Genomic DNA, 17,172 nt, shown 5'->3' on the forward strand with positions numbered 1-17,172 from the left:
AATCATTCTGATTTGTTAAACCCTACCTTCTCTGTATAACTCCACCCTCATTTTTTATCTTTCTCCCCACTCTTTAGGGGTATTTAGGCTATGCCCATTCTAACTTTTTCATGTTGGAAAGAGCTGTCAATAATATGGAGTAGGGAGATGGACCTAGCTGATACTCTGGAGAGATTGGGACCTCTAGGTTTCAGGACTTATGTGGTCCAGGGACCCATCGGAGGTTATAGGTTTCTGGAAAGTTACCTTAGTGCATGGAACCTTTGTAGATTCTTATATATTGCACTAGCTATTCTTTAGGATTGGCTGGAATGGTTTTGGTTGGGATTTCACAAGTTATGATAGGTAGCAATGTCTAACTGAAGCTTGCATAAGAGTAACCTCCAGAGTAGCCTCTCAACTCCTATTTGAACTTTCTTAGCCACTGATACCATTTTTGTTACACTTCTTTTCCCCGTTTTGGTCAGCATGGCATTGCTGATCCCATGGTGCCAGGGCCAGATTCATTCCTGGGATTCATCTCCCACACGGCCAGGGAGATTTTCCCCCTGGATGTCATGTCCCATGTAGGGAAGAGGGTAATGATTTCACTTGCAGAGTTGGGCTTAGAGAAAGATAGGCCACATCTGAGCGACAAAAGAGGAGGCCCTCCAGAAGCAACTCTTAGGCATATCTATAGGTAGTCTAAGCTTTTCTGCTACATACATAAGCTTCACAAGAGCAAGCCCCAAGATCAAGGGTTTGGCCTATTGATTTGGGTGTCCCTAATGTTTGACACAGTATCAGGGGTTTCCCTGGTGGCAAAGTTTAAAAGCTCCATATTTTTTCTCCCATCCCTCAAGGGACTTTGCCAATACTTTTTGATTATCTGCTTAATATATTCTAGGATGTATCCAGGCATTACATTAAGCTATACAGGATTAAAGGCCTTCATTCTTATTTTGGGCTCCCTGTGTTTCAATTGTTTAAATGAGCTATACAGACGGATTAAGTTGTATTATGTGCTACAGAAAATTTAGGTTCCAGACAAAATAAACCTTTATTCCCTTGGTCTCAAAGAGTAGGTGAGGTTCTAAAATATAAACAATGTCTTCTTTACTCCTTTGTTCTGAATTACCTCAAACCCAACCTGATCATCTTCATTCTTATCTCTACATACCAGGTTATACATATATAAAACAACCTCTCAAAATCCAGAAATATTAATTGCCACTCCGGACTAAATGTGACTGTTATTAGACCTTACAATCTAGGCCCCTGTTTTCTTATAAGCATTTTCTAAAGGAGGCCATACAATAATTGCTATCTTGTTTCTGGCTTATCTTGCCTCACCAAATGTCCCATAGCTTCATTCACCATGTTGCTTGCCTCATGACTTCATTCCTTTTTGTAGCAGCACAATATTTGATCATATGTCTTTACCATCATTTGCCAAGCTCCTTCTCAGGCAGCACATCCTTCAGCCACCTGTATTCATTAGAATCCCTACTTACTTTTTATGAGGGCAGACTCCATAAGTTTCCCTTTCTTAGAGAAGCCCCTCATCCTTCCAAATGTCACAATCAGATAAAAGACAGTCTAAAGATGTGTTTCCTGGTCAGTTTGATAGGTTAGGCCATAATTAACTCTCAACAATCAACTATTTATGCCCTTATACCTTAAAGATTTTGCTTCACTGCAATGTATATTTAAAATAACACAAACTCTTATTAGCTCGTAATGTCTCAAAATACCACTTGGCCCAGATTTCTAATAAGTTCTCATACATACATAGTGCTTTCATAATAATAATCATGTCCTCTCCTCTGGCCTTGAATTGCTAGGAAAGGAAATTTGCATTCCTGATTTGATTAAAGAAAAATTAGTCCTGGTTTCTTTCACAATGAATATCTTTTGGTTTACCTGAAGCTTGAGCAAATAAAACAGGGAGGGATAATTGCTGCAGACATTTGGCATGGTCTGAAAGGCCCAATTTTGGATTGTGATTAGCCTCATCATTGTAGCCTTTTAAAAATGTGTTTTCTAGATTGCTGTTTATTTTCACGTGCATAATTTTTCAAACTGCATAATTTTTCACGTGCATAATTCTTCAAAGCACCATGTGTGTGTGTAATTTAAGAAGCCAACAAGCTTTCTGAAGGGATAGGTTTCCTTTTTGCAAACCCCTTCCACTCACTTTTAGAATTCACACTGAACAGATTCAAGAATTAAAGAAAGGAATTAAGAATGTTTGCTTAAATTTGTGGATGCCCTGTTTATGGCAAATTCATAGTGGTTCATTAACTTCCAAAGGTCATTTCCTGTATAATCATAAAAAAATGGATCTTGCTTCCAGCATTCATCCTAGTAAATGTCTTTTGTTAGGAGTTTAGGTTTGAATAAAAATAACAATATTCTTTGTTAGCCCATCCATACTTCATCCAAATTACTTGAATATTAAAATAGTGAATGTAGAGTAAAAGTGTAAAACAAACAAACATAGGACTGTCCAACACAAACAGTGAATCCTATTGTAAACAATGGGATATAGTAACTAATACAATTATAAAAATATTCTTTCATAAATTATAACAAATGTACCACATGAATACAAGGTGTTAATAATATGGAGGTACATGGGAACTCTGTATTTTGTGAATGATTTTTCTGTAAACTTACAACCTCTCTAATAAAAAAAGAAAAAAATTATTTTCTAGAGTAAAAAATATAATAATGATAATGAATATGATACAGCAGGATGGCAGTATTGTTTCAGACTATCACAGTCATGAAGGCATTAGTTCTGTGTCCAGCCCTGTGCAATCACTAATCTACCTTTTGTTATTATAGATTTGGCTGTTCTGGACATTTCACATAAATAGAATCATACGAAGTGTTGTCTTTTGTGATTGGCTTCTTCCACTTAGCATAATGTTACTGAGGTTTTTCTATTTTGTACCATGCATCAGTACTTAATTTTTTCTTATTGCCAAATAACATTCAATGTTGAATACACTACATTTTATTTTTTTTAACATTGATGGACATTTGGATTGTTTCCACTTTTTGGCTATTCTGAATAAGTTTGATGAAGATTCTTGTACAAGTTTTTGTGTGAGCATGTTTTCATTTCTCTAGGATAGATACCTAGGTATAAAATTACTGGGTCATATGGTAAGTCTATGTTTAGTTTTGAGGTAACAGACTTTTTTCCCAAACCACTGCACCATTATACATTCCCATCAGCAGTGTATGAGGTTTAATTTCTCCACATCCTTGCCAACACTTACTTTTACCTGACTTTTTTATTCTAGCCAAGCTAGTGGCTCTGAAGTGGCATCTCATTGTGGTTTTCACTTGCATTTCTGTGATAGCTAATGATATCAAGCATCTTTTCATGCGTTTATTGACCATAGGACTTCTTTGGAGAAATGTTATTTCAGATCTTTTGCTCACTTTTTAATTTGGGTTATTTGTCTTTCATTATTGAATTATAAAAGAGTTCTGATATACTTCTTAGTAATATGATAAATTTTTTAAAGTGGCCATATGGGCATCTCCAAAGTGTTGGTAATACTATGCATATTGACTGGGTTGCTTGGAATCACAGAATTTAAGAACTGGAAAGTACTTTAGAGATTCCCAAGTAAAACATTCCTGTTATAGATGAGAAAGCAAATCTTTCTGAAGATTAAGTGACTTTCCTAAGATGTTATAGCCAGGAGGTCAAAGATTTAAGATTCAATCCCAAGTCTTCTTATGTAGAATTTGCTACTCTAGCCAATGTACTTCAATGCCTGGAAATGCAGCAAGATGCTTTGTGCTGTCAAGCATTCTTAGATCTTTGTTTACTTTTTTTTCCCCTTTAAAAACAAGTTTCTGTTTAAAGTGGGACTAATGGACAGTGTATGACTGCAGTGTTTCTCAAACTGAGTATGCATCAGAACAACTTGTGAAAACACAATTTTGTCCAATATGTGTAATAAAAAACATCAAGTAAATGTACTTTTAAAATAACTGTACATGATGTGCAAGTGTCATTGGCAAAGTCTAGAATAATAGCACTTACTGCATGCCCCTCCATAAATATTTATTGAATGGAAATTGAGAAACATAATTTACTATATAATCTCACAACAGTAGGTCTGAAACTTGAGCAGGCATCAGAATCACCTGGAGGGCTTATTAATTCACACATTGTTGGGCCCCAGGTCCAGAATTTCTGATTCAGCAGATCTGGGGAAGAAACCCCACAAATTTGCAATTCTAACAAGATCCCAGGTGATGCTGATGCTGTTATTTTGGAAACTACATGGTGAAAACCACTGCATTAGATAAAAAAAACATTTCAGTGGCAGGGACAGGGAAAATATGGCAGAGGGCACATCTCAATTATAATATAATGTCATATAAAAGTAGAAAAGCTTTCCAGATGTCCTTCAGTAATCTTAATCTTTTCCAGGGTATACTTTGGAATACTTTCTCTCATGCTAGTTCAAAAGGGAGAAAGTAACAAAAATAGTGGTACTTCAACTTCTTTAAAGACAAATTGTAGAACTTCCTACCAAACATTTAACAATCATGTTGAGCTTTGCTTGTTATATAGAATTTTTTTTTCCCTCTAAAATAAGGTAGCAAGAAGATTCCATCATGATGCAGCTGGAAAGCAAACCAAATTTCTCTAGAAGATCTAAGTCATGGCCAGGGTTCTTGCATACCTTAGGTCCTCCGTAAATATTTGCTGAATGAACAAACGCTTTATCTGTCACGATAACTTTCAAGTTCTTCAAGTTGAAGAACATTGTTGATGAATTTAAGTACACTTTTCAGACTCCATATCAAGGTGAAAGGCATACGTATTTCATTCAGATGCTTTGAGTTCCTGCATGTATTTTTCCCCTGGGAGCTCTGACCCAATGTCTGTCCTTAACCATTAGGCCTTGAGTGATCTACATTTAAAAATGAATACCACACATCTGACTTAAGTTATACTACTCAGCTATTCCCAAATTCTAAATGAATTTTAAGATGAAGAATTTGGGAACTTAGCTAATGAATCAGCTAAGATAGAGCATGTTTTAAGTCTTTAGCATACTTACTGTTTTGGTTGATTTAGTTTAAGAAGAAAGGAGATTTTTGTGGGTAAGTTTAGAAAAGGTTTTAATCATAAAAAAAAAAAAAAAGATAATAGATCCCAAACTGAATTATCTATACAAAACTGGGAAAATTCTCATGTCAAGACACCAAGGTCATATTTCCAGGACCAGCAAACAAATTAGTCTCCTTTTTACCATTTTCTAAAATGGTAAAATGTGTAGATACCTAACGGGCTGGTTGCCTATTAAGGCAAACACAGTGAAAACCTGTATGATGTGGTGTCGGCACTGTGTCCATATTCTGGCTTTATTATTCCAAGCTGGTTGTAATCACCTGGTTGTAGCCTCTGAGATGTTCTGCTTCAAATCCCTATTCTGGACTAAAAGACTTACTTTCCCAGCTGTCTGCAAGGGTTGCAGACTGCATCCAACTGGTTGACATGGAAGTATAAAATCCTGGCTCCCTCACCCCAATCAGGACAATTCTTAGGGCCCATCACTGCTTCAGAGCACTCTTTCAGACAAGCTGAGGCTTAACCGATACCGCATGAAGCCCAACTTCTCCTTTGTCCAATTCCAATTCCTTTCATCCCTCTCTCCCCCTGCCAGGTATTGATCCTACGAATATTTCCTAACAAATTTTCTGCCCACAAATATGCATCTCCAAATTTGCTTCCTAGGAACCCAAAATGCAACTGTGATCCATGATAAGTTATTTAATTTTTGACCCTATAAAAAAGTTGCCTATAGCAAAACCTATCTCATTTAAGAACTAAATTAGATAAAGTGTATGAATGGTGCAGCAGTGTCAGACACAGGATGGAGGCCCAATAATTTTAAGTTCCTTTCTTTTTCTCACTAGATTTCCCTCCCATTTATAGTTAAATCAGCATTTCATAGACTACCCACCTTGTGAGACCACAAATCATGTTCATAATCTGAGATTGGAGAGACTGTGATATCCTTCAGTTGGTTTACCTAACCTCAGGCAAGCGGGTTATAAAGAAAGATGGTAGCAGGCCAAGTTACTGTGTCCTATGGCTGTATCTGTACTAGGTTTCTTCTACCTGCCAAGAAAATGGATGATAAACATTTTTTAAGTTAATGACCTCAGGTTTGATTTAAATCTTCAGCTTAAGAGAACATGACGCTGCTTGGAGATCAAAAAAAATTTTTTTTTTAAGATTTTACTCTTTACTTTTAAAAAATATTACACAGCAAGAACTTCGTTATTAGTAAAGAGCTTCATTATGCAATAGACTGGATCACATGTCAGATAAAGCCAACAGAGCAATATATGTGGCACTGAGTAGATCATTAAAAATAGAAAGTGTACAATCCACATGCTACTAATGGGGTTCAAACCAGATGAGGGCTCTGAGGGTGATTATAATTGTTCACTTCGACAATCCTTTATTAAGCATAATTGTGTATTAGGTTCTGGAGATGTGGTGATGAATAAGATATGGTCCTTTGCCTTCAAAACCTCACCTACTAGTTCTTGGAAATGCTCTCTCTGTGTCTATGTCTCTAGGAAGGTGAATCAGAAATAAAATGTCAAGTTCATCATAATAGAAATCTGTGGTAGTAGCAAAAGAGAGGCAAATGTAAGTTGCTCATTATCTCCTAGTACCCATTTTCTCCTTATTCCTTTTAGTAATGGATCACTTCCTCCACAATGTTAGCTGGGCTTAAGGTCATTCATATAAAAACTCTATTTCTTAGCCTCCTTTACAGCTAGATTTGGCCATGTGACTACATTTTGGCCAATGGAATGTAAGGAACAGAGATGTGCATCACATCTTAAGAAGGAATCTCTTTGCCCATCATGTCTCTTTCCCCCATCTTGATGGCTGAGAGTTGATCCAATCTACCCACAAGTAGAAGCCACATGTTGAGACTACAGAGGCACCTAAAAGTCCTGAGTTGTCCACTACCTCTAGAATACCACACAAGAAACAGTTTCTGTCTTATTTAAGGACTTGTGTTTTAGTAGTTTCTTTGTTATCACAGCTTAGTTCATATCTTGACTAATACAAATATTTCCTTATTTAAACCTTATGTATCATATAAGGATTATAATATATAAGGTATTTGAGATATTTTTTGGTATCTCCATTTATAGATGAAAAAATGATTGAGAGATCAAGTAATGTGCCCGAGTTCATTTAGCTAATAAGTGGAAAGGCTAGAATTCAGAACCAAATAGTCTGCATTGAAGGTCCATCCTTTTCTCCAAATGGCTTCTTTTCAAGAGCAAATTTAAAATATTTTATAGTCTAGAAAGTAAAAGACCATGGAGACAACCAAAAGTGCATAAAATTAAACAAGGATAGTTTGAACTAATCTTGTTCATGAAGACTTGTCTCCTAGAACTGAGGGACTCCTTTGAGTTTCAAAACTAGAAGAATCTAAGTTAACAAAAGAAGGAATTGTCCTACTTTACATACAGAGTCAACTAGGAGGAATAATTACCCCAAGAAGAATTTGAGGCTGAAATTATAAATCAGCTCAGATAGGTTTAGGTCATTCATTCATGATAGACTCAAATTAGAGGAGTTTTGTAAGTATTTAGATATATCCTTAACTTGTCTTTTTAAATTGTAAAAATAACTCTGCCTTCCCCTCAAAGTCTCCCTTGGGGCCTCTCTCAGCCAAGAATCTCAGATGGGCTGGCTGGCACAGCATAGCATTCCTTAAATTTTCATGCTGGTGCTAGCACAGCCCACCAAGCTGTGAGTAGCTATATTGCCAACAACCTCAACAAGGAAGAAGCAGACCATATGCTAAGATGTGACCTCTGTGAATGTCCTTAAATTCACACTGATGAACAAGCAGGTGCTTAATAACCATATTTCAAAACGATGTTACAGTTTGAGTTTTGGAAGAGCATCAGCTTTATCCTGAATCCATAACCAGAAGAATGCAAATCGCCTTTGAGATGGTTGCTATTGAAAGTTTTCTTGTGTGAAGACCCTCAGAATGGCAGTGACACAGTTTAACTTTCTATATATGAGGGATTATCCTCCCTTATGTGTTTTCTCAAATTATTTTCCTCCTTCCCTTTCTTCCATGTAAATTTGTTTTGGTACTACATATACCACTCTCTTCCCAGCTTCCTTTTCCCTCTTCCCTGCTTCTTCCTTCTTGTGTTAGAAGAAGGAATGCCCCTCCTTTAAAATATCAAATTTCTGGACCCTTTCCATGCCTTCTTTTGCTGGAATATTTCTCTGAAAACTGTCCCTCTTATTTGATTCCTCAAGCTTTCTGTCTGTCTACCTATCTTTTCTTTTATCGAAATTCAGATACAATAGTGAATATTTATTTAAATACTTATAAAATTTAAGAATATATGTTTAACATTTATAAATTTTAAGAAGCTATCAAAATAATAAAACCCAGAAAAAATAATGTAATACTTTTATTCATTATATCCTTCGTATAACTTTTTTTCTTTATCAGAGAAGTTGTGGATTTACAGAATAATCCTATATAAATTATAGGATTCCCGCATACCACCCTATCATTAACACCTTACATTGGTGGGGAACATTTGTTACAATTGATGATACCACATTTTTATAATTGTATTATTAAATTTATAGTTAATGTCCACATGGTTTAACTTAGGTTCACTGTTTATGTAATGTAGTTCCATTTCTTTGCTTCTTTATATCCCCAGGATATGTTACTTTTATTTAAAAAAAAATGCGTTGAAGATACAGGATCTTCCTATTTTCTCATCCCCCTTATATTTATGTGGATATATATATATATATTTTTTTTTTTTTTTTTTTTTTTTTTAAAGGAAAGACAGAGAGAAGGAAGGAAGGATAGAAGGAAGGAAGGAAGGAGGAAAGAGAAACATTTTTAAACATTTTCTTGTTTTATTGTATTCCGTTTCTCCGTTTTTGTTACATGGGGTGGGGCCGGGAATCGAACCGAGGTCCTCCGGCATAGCAGGCAAGCACTTTGCCCGCTGAGCCACCGCGGCCCGCCCTATATATATTTTTTGAACATTTAAAAAATACAGAATGCTTCATGAATTTCTGTGTCATCCTCATGCAGGGACCGTGCTAATCTTCTCAGTATCATTCCAATTTTAGTCTATGTGCTGCCGAAGCAAGCACACTGTCCTTTCTTAAGACACAAACACATGCACACCCCATGGTGGTTTTGTAATGGGCCGACTTGGCTATGCTGAACTATATTTCCCAGAATCTGCTTTCCTGTATTTTTCTGGTGAGGGTGGGCCCTGACAGCATCCTGCTTTACCTTCCCGTCTGTCCTCCTTTAGCTCTGACTCCCAGGCCCTGTGCGTGTTTCCGGCTCAGTGAGGGAGGCCCGTCTTCTGCAGAACACCCATACTACTGCCTCAGCAGGACTGACCCACGTTCCTGTCCGTGCTTGTAGGGCTCCAGCTCATGTTTCTGTGTTCCAGACTGCTCTTGACCTCCTCCAATTTATATCAATCTTCCCTTCTTGTTTATCCTGAGGACCTCATGTTGTAGCATCAGATGAAAAGATAATAACTTTACCCAAACTGCTTAACCAGCATACATAATTTCATGAGGTTAAAATCCTGTAACAAACCTTATGTGTGTTTACGTATATGTGCATCTCATAGTGGTTGATTGAACTCTGATACGTGTATCTTAACACTTTTACCCAACCTCCCCAAACTATATGCTAACCACATTCTTTCTTTCATCTCAACATTCTTGAGAATGTAGTTTATATTCCATATCTTAATGCATACAAATTCATTTAAGTGTATTTCAAAGTGATTGCTATAGAATCATTGGGGGTGCTTTTTTGGGGTGTGTTGTGCATGGTCCAAAAATCAAACCCAAGTCTCCCGCATGGAAAGCGAGCATTCTACCACTGAACCACCCTTGCACCCTGGGGTGTTTTTAAAAATGCAGATTCTTAGGCCTTACCTTCAGGCTAATAGAATCAGAAAATCTGTATGGGGCCTTGGAATATGCATTTGGAACAAGTTCTCCATAGATTCTGATGAACAGTGCAGCCTGAGAAGCACTGCTTGACTCCTGTATGCTGGCCCTTCCCTCAACCTTCTGCACATTCCACGCTCCATCTGAATCTTTTCTCTTCAATGGCATCGGTGGCATTCTTGTTTGTCAATCTAAAGAACTTCTTTACTGGCCGTGGTCTTCAGGAGCAGTTGGCATCATTGAAAGTTCTCTCTTTCTATTCTTCATGGTTTCATAAACCTTGTACTGATGGGTCCCACCTAAAGTTTCCTGGCCTGCCCCAATTAGGCACTTAGGACTCTAACCTAACTCTCCCCTTAACTCCCACTCCTTTTTTGTTTTCTTTGCCAGCGTCTCCCAATATTGCCATATCTCAATTCAACCAAGAAATGTATTAAACACTTACTGTATGCCCTAAATCATGCTGATCCCTGGGAATAAAAAGATAGATAAAATTGAGTCCTTGTACTTAAGGGACCCATAGTCTACTAGGATGAAAGACTAATAATTCATCAATTATAATTCAGGATAAGTGTATGACAGAAGTGAATAGTGGACAAAGATAGAAGGGAAAAACCAGAGAAACATGCCTAGAGAAAGAATTAAAGAGCCTTTACTCAAGCCAGATGGAGAATCGAACAAGGATGTTTCAGCAAAGGGAAGAGCCTGGCTGAATGGTTGGAGATAAGAGAGATCAGGTACATTCTGAGACCTGAAAATAATTTGCTTTGTCACGTGAGGGAATGGACAATCATGTGACTGAACAGTAAAGCTAAAAGCATGTCATGAAGAGCCTTATGCATCTTGCAAAGGAGTTAGTCTTTTTTCTAAGATGATATTAGAGAATTTTAAATGGCGGAGAGGAATTGGGAGAAGGGTGTGTTTGGAAATACCATCTTGGTAGTGGTGTAAAAGAGGGTGATCCTGGAGCCAGAGAAACTGGTTGGATAGCCCCTGTGAAACTGTGAGTGAGGAACAGGGTAGCCCCTGGTCAAGCCTGGACAGTGTGATTGCAAAGGAAGAAAGCTATGTAGTTCTGTAGACAGAACTTTGTGGCCAATTATATGTGGGTAGTGGAGAGGATTGAAGGACTGAAAGAGAAAGAGAAGCTCAGTACACTGTGTGGATTTCTGGATTGTGTGTATAGATCATGTGCCTTTATCTAAGATAGAGGCTCAAGGAAAAGGGTAGGTTGGGGTAGCAGTGGGCAGGACAGGGGAGATGAATGAAGAGTTCATTCTGGGCCCACTCAGGTACAGATGTCCCAGGGAACAGATGAACATAGGAATAAGCAGGGCTGCTCAGGGAAGCATATGCCTTGCCAATCTCATCTTTTCAGGCACCCTAACCCTTGGAAACTTGAATTTTTATATGGAGAAATGACTACCCAACAAACAAATTGAAACAACCAAGCAACTGAAGTAATGTATTAATCCTATCCTAAAATTCTCTTGCGCAACCTCTACTGCTCCCTTTCTCCTTCCATTCTCTCCAACAACACTGAAGAGGAAGTTTAAGTAGGCTGAATAGTGGCCTCCCAAAGATGTCCACATCCTAATTCCCAGAATTTATGAATATGTTATCTTAAAAGGCAAATGGGACTTTGTAAATATATTTGAAGCTGTTGGTCTGGAGATCCCAATTTTGAAAATATATACATACTGATCTCTTTTTGCTTACTAAAAGAGTGGCTGTATAGTCTTCTCTCCCGTCTTTATTAGACTGTCAATTACCTCCAGTCTCCTTGATAGCATCAGAGTTAAGCACTGTGCCTGACCAAGTAGACATTCTAAGAAGTTTTCATTCCACTTCTATTCCTTTACAGATAAGGACTCATCTCCTTTCAGAAAAAAAAAATTTTGCACAAAATATTCCTTAAGATGCAGAATTGTTTACAATCCCAGCGAATTTCATTGAAATAAGAGCAGCTGGATGCTATTTGCAGTGAATTGTGCATAGTTCATTCTGTTCTTTTACATGCCTGCAGAACTAAGCCAATTATCTTTTGGTTGTTGGCAACTTCTCAATGAGAGATCTGTCAAGTGTAATACTATCACAAGGCATCTGGCAACATAAAGAAGAATGAAATTATTTAAAAAAAATAAACAATTCGCCCACTGGGGACAAGTAGGCGGTGAGAAGAAAACCACTTTAATAGTTTAAAATATCCTTTTCTCTTAAGGTGATTCAATAACAACAATGTTGATTTATACCAGTTAACAGAAGGTTCCCAAAGATGATGCGATTCTGTTTCATTGCAGCATTTCCCCTGACTCAAAGCTTGGCTTAACTCCAGAACCATTTTCTAGCTTGATGTGACTCCCCAGGTAAGCACAGAACAGAAGAGCTTCAGAAAGTAGGTTTTAATCTTTCATAATGTTTTTAGAATTCTTGTGTTAAGGTACTTAGAGACCCTCAGGTAGAAGATTCTTCAAATAATATTCTTTCTAGTTAGTTAGCCTGAAAAACTATAACCTACCATTAGATTAAGAATATGCTATACTATAAAAATTATAAAGTACAATTAAATTTTTCTTTTCTAATTCTAAATTGGATGCAATCCGTAGTGATTTATCTTTTAGAAATAGGCAGCTTGGTTACAAGGCACTCACTCTACAGTAAGTTAGCTAGTTGAGAGAGGCTTAATCTGGTATCTACTTAAATTTTTTTTTAATTAGAGAAGTTGTAGGTTTGCAGAAAAATCATGAAAAAAAATACAATGTTCCCATATACCCAATCCCCTTTGCATTCATGTAGAACCTTTATTACAATTGAAGAAAGAATATTGCAATTGTACTATTAGTTATAGTCCATAGTTTGCTTTAGGATATATTTTTTCCCTAATATACCACCCTATTATTAACACCTTGCATTAGTGTGGTACATTTGTTACAATTAATGAAACAACATTTTTATCATTGTACTATTAACTATAGTCCATTGTTTACAATAGGGTTCAGTGTGTCATGCAGTCCCTTGTTTTATCTTCTAATTTTATTCTAGTAACATATATACAAACTAAAATTTCCCCTTTTAACCACAGTCACATATATAATTCAGTGCTGTTAATTATACTCATGTTGTGCTACCATCACTATCCTCCATTTCTGAAACTTTACAATCAACCCAAATAGGAATTCTGTACAAATTAAGTATCAATTCCCTATTCCCTTCCCCCAACCCAGCCCCTGGTAACCTACAGTCTAGATTCTAACTCTATGAATTTGCTTATTCTAATGATTTCATATCAGTGAGAACATACAGTAGTTGTCCTTTGATATCTGGTTTATTTCACTCAACATAATGTCTTCAAGGTTCATCCATGTTGTCACATGAATCAGAACTTCATTCCTTTTTAATGTTGAATAATATTCCATTGTACATATATGCCACATTTTGTTTAACCATTCATCAGTTATTGGATACTTGGATTGCTTCCATCTTTTGATAATTGTGAATAATGCTGTTATGAAGATTGGTGTAGCATCTACTTTTATTTAAATAATATTTATATATTTTGGAGACATCCAGTGGTGGTACAGAGATGGCAAACACATGGCTTCCCAAACTACCTCTTCCACCTCTCCCCTTGACCAATCTATCATAGCCCTTGCTCCACTGAGCTCAAAAGGATCTTCAGAATCTTTTTCAACAAAACATTAGATTATATGGATAAGAACCAAAAGTCTTGAGTCAGTCCAGAGCTGGGTTTTAATATATGCTACTATACTTACTAGAGATATGACCTTGGACAAGGTACTTATCTCCTTGAACTCTTAATGTTAGTATAGATAAGAATAGGACCCATCTCAGTCCTTCCAACAGCTGCATAAGATGGGTCTATATCACTTTCTCCCACAGTCAATTGGCCAGAACACACTAACATGGCTTCATTTAACTGCAAGGAAGCCTGGGGAAAATAGTCTAAAAGTGTGTCCTGGAAGAAGGAACAAGCATGGATTTTGGATGCCTGGAGAAAGGATAGTTGGATTAGGTCAATTTGTGGATGAGAGTGGGTGCTCCCTCGGTGGTTGAAAAATGCCCCCTTGGCTGCCATCTCTTTCTGGCTGCTCACAGATTCTCCTCACTGTGGCCCTTGGCAGAGAAAGATACACCTTGTACCCATCCACTGCCCCCTTCATTGGATTGCTCCCTCACACCCCACTGACCTCTCTGTGGCAATTCCCTTGTCTCTGTCTCTTTCCCCCCTTTCATCTCAGAGAAATATTTTTCCTCAGGTGGATTATCTGTGAGGGGTGAAGCCCTGTTTGAGCAACATTTTTCTCTATGTCTAGTATCATTCCCATTCGCCTAACAGACAGGAATTCTCCTTTTTTCCCTGCATTCCGCCTTATCATATCTCTCCCTGAAGGCAATGGGCACAGCCTAGCTACTTCAATGAGAGGAGAGAAAGAAAAAAATGAGCTGCTGGGAGAAAATAGCAATGGTTATTATTTCAAAAGTATTGTCCCATGACAAGCATAAGGTCAATTAGGGTAGAGAAGATGTCTGTTCACCATAACCTCCCCAGAATCTAGCGAATGGGCTCAATAACTATTTTTTTGGATAAATGAATGCATGAATACAGTGCCTGGGTGTTGTAAGAAGCAACATTGTGCACAGGCACTTCTTTACACCCCTGCGTGCCTCCCTTCTCAAAGGGATAAGGAGAAGTGCTGTAAATGGCCCTCATTGGAGACCAGCAAGGACTGTAGTTACGGCGGCCTCGGCCCTGCAGGTTTGGCGTCTTCTCCTTGTACCTTTAACACACACACGTATATCCCCATAAACATTTGAGGAGAAAAACAGTCTAATCAAATTGGTCAGGGAATACTAATAAAGGGCAGAGGAGTAACAACACCCAGTGCTTGGCACATACAAGCCTTATACGTATTTATTGAGTGGAAGAAAGGAAATGCAATGAGCAAGCAATTCATGAACACTTATTGAATTCCAATATTCTTTCCTTAATTAATTAAAAAGGAGTGTGCTAGTTCAACTCCCGGTGCCTGCCCATGCGAAAACAAAAGGGAGGGGGGGTGTTGTAGCCTGATTATAATGTTACCCTTATCTTTTAGCAATAGACTAGGTCTATTTTTCTAGCTGGTCTCCTTGAATCTCAAAGTCTGTGTGAGTGCTACAGAATATTGGGAGAGAAATATCTCTTGTGACAGGCAGAGGCAGAATCAGGAGGCATGAGATGTTTCTCATTCAGCATTGAGAAGGAAAATCATGTGGCCACAAATGGTCTCTTTATCTCCAGTCCATCTGCTGATTTTCTTTTGGGGGTGGGCATTGGGAGTGAGGAGTCAATAAGTAATTTTTTGGTAACTTATCACCAGTCTACTGGTACTGCCAATTCTCACTCAAACCCCCTTCTTTGTGCCCTACATTTATGATAAAGCCTGGGAAACATAAGATACTCAAACTTCCAGCCTCTTTTGCAGCTAGGGGGGCCAAATGATCAGTTCTGGACAAGGAGACATAAGTTAGCCCTCTCCCTTTCCTCCTTTTATCTACTTTGAATGGACAAGAAGGCAGCAATTGCAGCTTCCCTTCTGGGACCATGAGGGAGAGGTCAAGAGACCCACAAAGATGTGGGCCCTGACATTATTGAGCCACTGAACCAAAGCTGGCAGGCATCTATCTTCAGATTCCTCTAATGTGGAAAAAAACAAATCCCTCTTTGCAAGGTACTAAAATTAAGCATATTGTTACTTGCAGTGAAAAATATTCTAATCCAACAGCTCTTCTTTCTTTTATTTTTTCCAAATAAAAGTAAATGAACCAGCTATATTTAATAAATATAAAATGCTTCCACAAAATATTAAAACAAACATTTTTAAAGATGGAATTCCAGAATAGTCAAAACAATTTTGAAGAGGACTTACACTATATGATTTTAAGACTTATTATAAAGCTAAGTATTTAAAAAGTCTTTATAAATCAAGATAAAGTTGTATTGGTAAAAGGGTAGAAATGTAGATAAGCAGAACAGAACACCAAGTCCAGGAAAATAGAATTGTGAAATATTTATGACCATGGAGCATTTCTGAAGAAACAAAAACTCCAGCATCCCAAATTGCCTCTTCTACTTAGAGTTTCAAGTCAGCTCAATTCCCAGTGAGCTTTAGTTAGTCTCAGATAAATTTTAAACATGATGAACATGTTTAAAAGTAAATTCTGCCTTAGCCTTTCCTTGATTAAGGCTACCCTTCTCCAATTTCAGGCCTTCTAGTCATCCCCTGCTGTCTCTCTAGAGTTTTAGGACGATTCCTTTGCCCTTCAAGTCAGCCAGTGCTGTCCATTCTAGGTGCCAACTCCACCATCTCTAGATTGGAGCAGGCAAAGTATTGTTCTTTCCAGCACACCTACATCCCCCCCCCCCCTTTTTTTCCACTAATTTTGTTCTCTCCCTGACATACCATCCATCTGCCTCCCCTGATTGTCTTTTGTTCTGTGATCTCCTTCTTTCTTATTTTCCTAAACTGTGAATGAGATAGTGTCATCCCCTGCTTAAAACTTCTAATAGGTTCCCTTTTCCAGGCTGTCTGTTGCTTTGACCAACAAAGGCCTTGGGCATTTGCTCTTATTATGCATCTTTCAAGGGTGCTCTGCCTACCCTTCCCCATCTTGGCATGCCCAATGCCATCTGGGCATTCAGGTCTCCAGCCAAACGTCATGTCCTCAAACAGTCCATCTTGACCACACCACCTATAGCCCTTCTCTGCTTTGCATCATATCATCTGGTTTTTAAACTTTCTTCATAGCTTTCTCAGTCTCTAACCATCTGTTCTTTAAAATATTTACTTTCTTATTCATATCACCCTTCATCTAAAGGTCCAGAGAGAAAGGACCTTCTCTGTTAAAAGGTGACATTTGTGGGTCTATAAGAGAGGGAGTTTACCTGAGGGAAGGGCCCCTAATTAGGGTATCCCTGTTTTCCCAGGACAATCCAGGTATTCCTAACTAATTAGCAGCAACTCCTTTCACTTTCAAGGGTGTGCCAGTTGGTTGGTGAGATATATGGGCTCTTGTCCATGAGGTAGAGGAAGCTGTGCATGTGTGCTGGTTGAAAGGATTTATATGCCCTAGAAAAGCCA

The 17,172-nt window shown here is 37.9% G+C and overlaps 1 long non-coding RNA gene and 1 other non-coding gene across 4 annotated transcripts in view; one reads left to right on the top strand and one right to left on the bottom strand.

Annotated features, from left to right (window-relative positions):
* Nucleotides 1-17,172, top strand: part of LOC143657589 (uncharacterized) — a 121,262-nt gene that overhangs the window by 51,795 nt on the left and 52,295 nt on the right. For all 3 annotated transcript variants that reach the window (XR_013162912.1, XR_013162913.1, XR_013162911.1), the window contains exon 3: nucleotides 12,331-12,396. This is a non-coding gene — a long non-coding RNA (uncharacterized LOC143657589). The remainder of the gene's footprint in view (nucleotides 1-12,330; nucleotides 12,397-17,172) is intronic.
* On the bottom strand, nucleotides 9,099-9,205 carry LOC143658100 (U6 spliceosomal RNA). The gene has a single exon (XR_013163125.1). It is a non-coding gene; the product is annotated as a U6 spliceosomal RNA (small nuclear RNA).

The sequence above is a fragment of the Tamandua tetradactyla genome, chromosome 15, assembly GCF_023851605.1.
Source record: "Tamandua tetradactyla isolate mTamTet1 chromosome 15, mTamTet1.pri, whole genome shotgun sequence".
Lineage (NCBI taxonomy): Eukaryota > Metazoa > Chordata > Mammalia > Pilosa > Myrmecophagidae > Tamandua > Tamandua tetradactyla.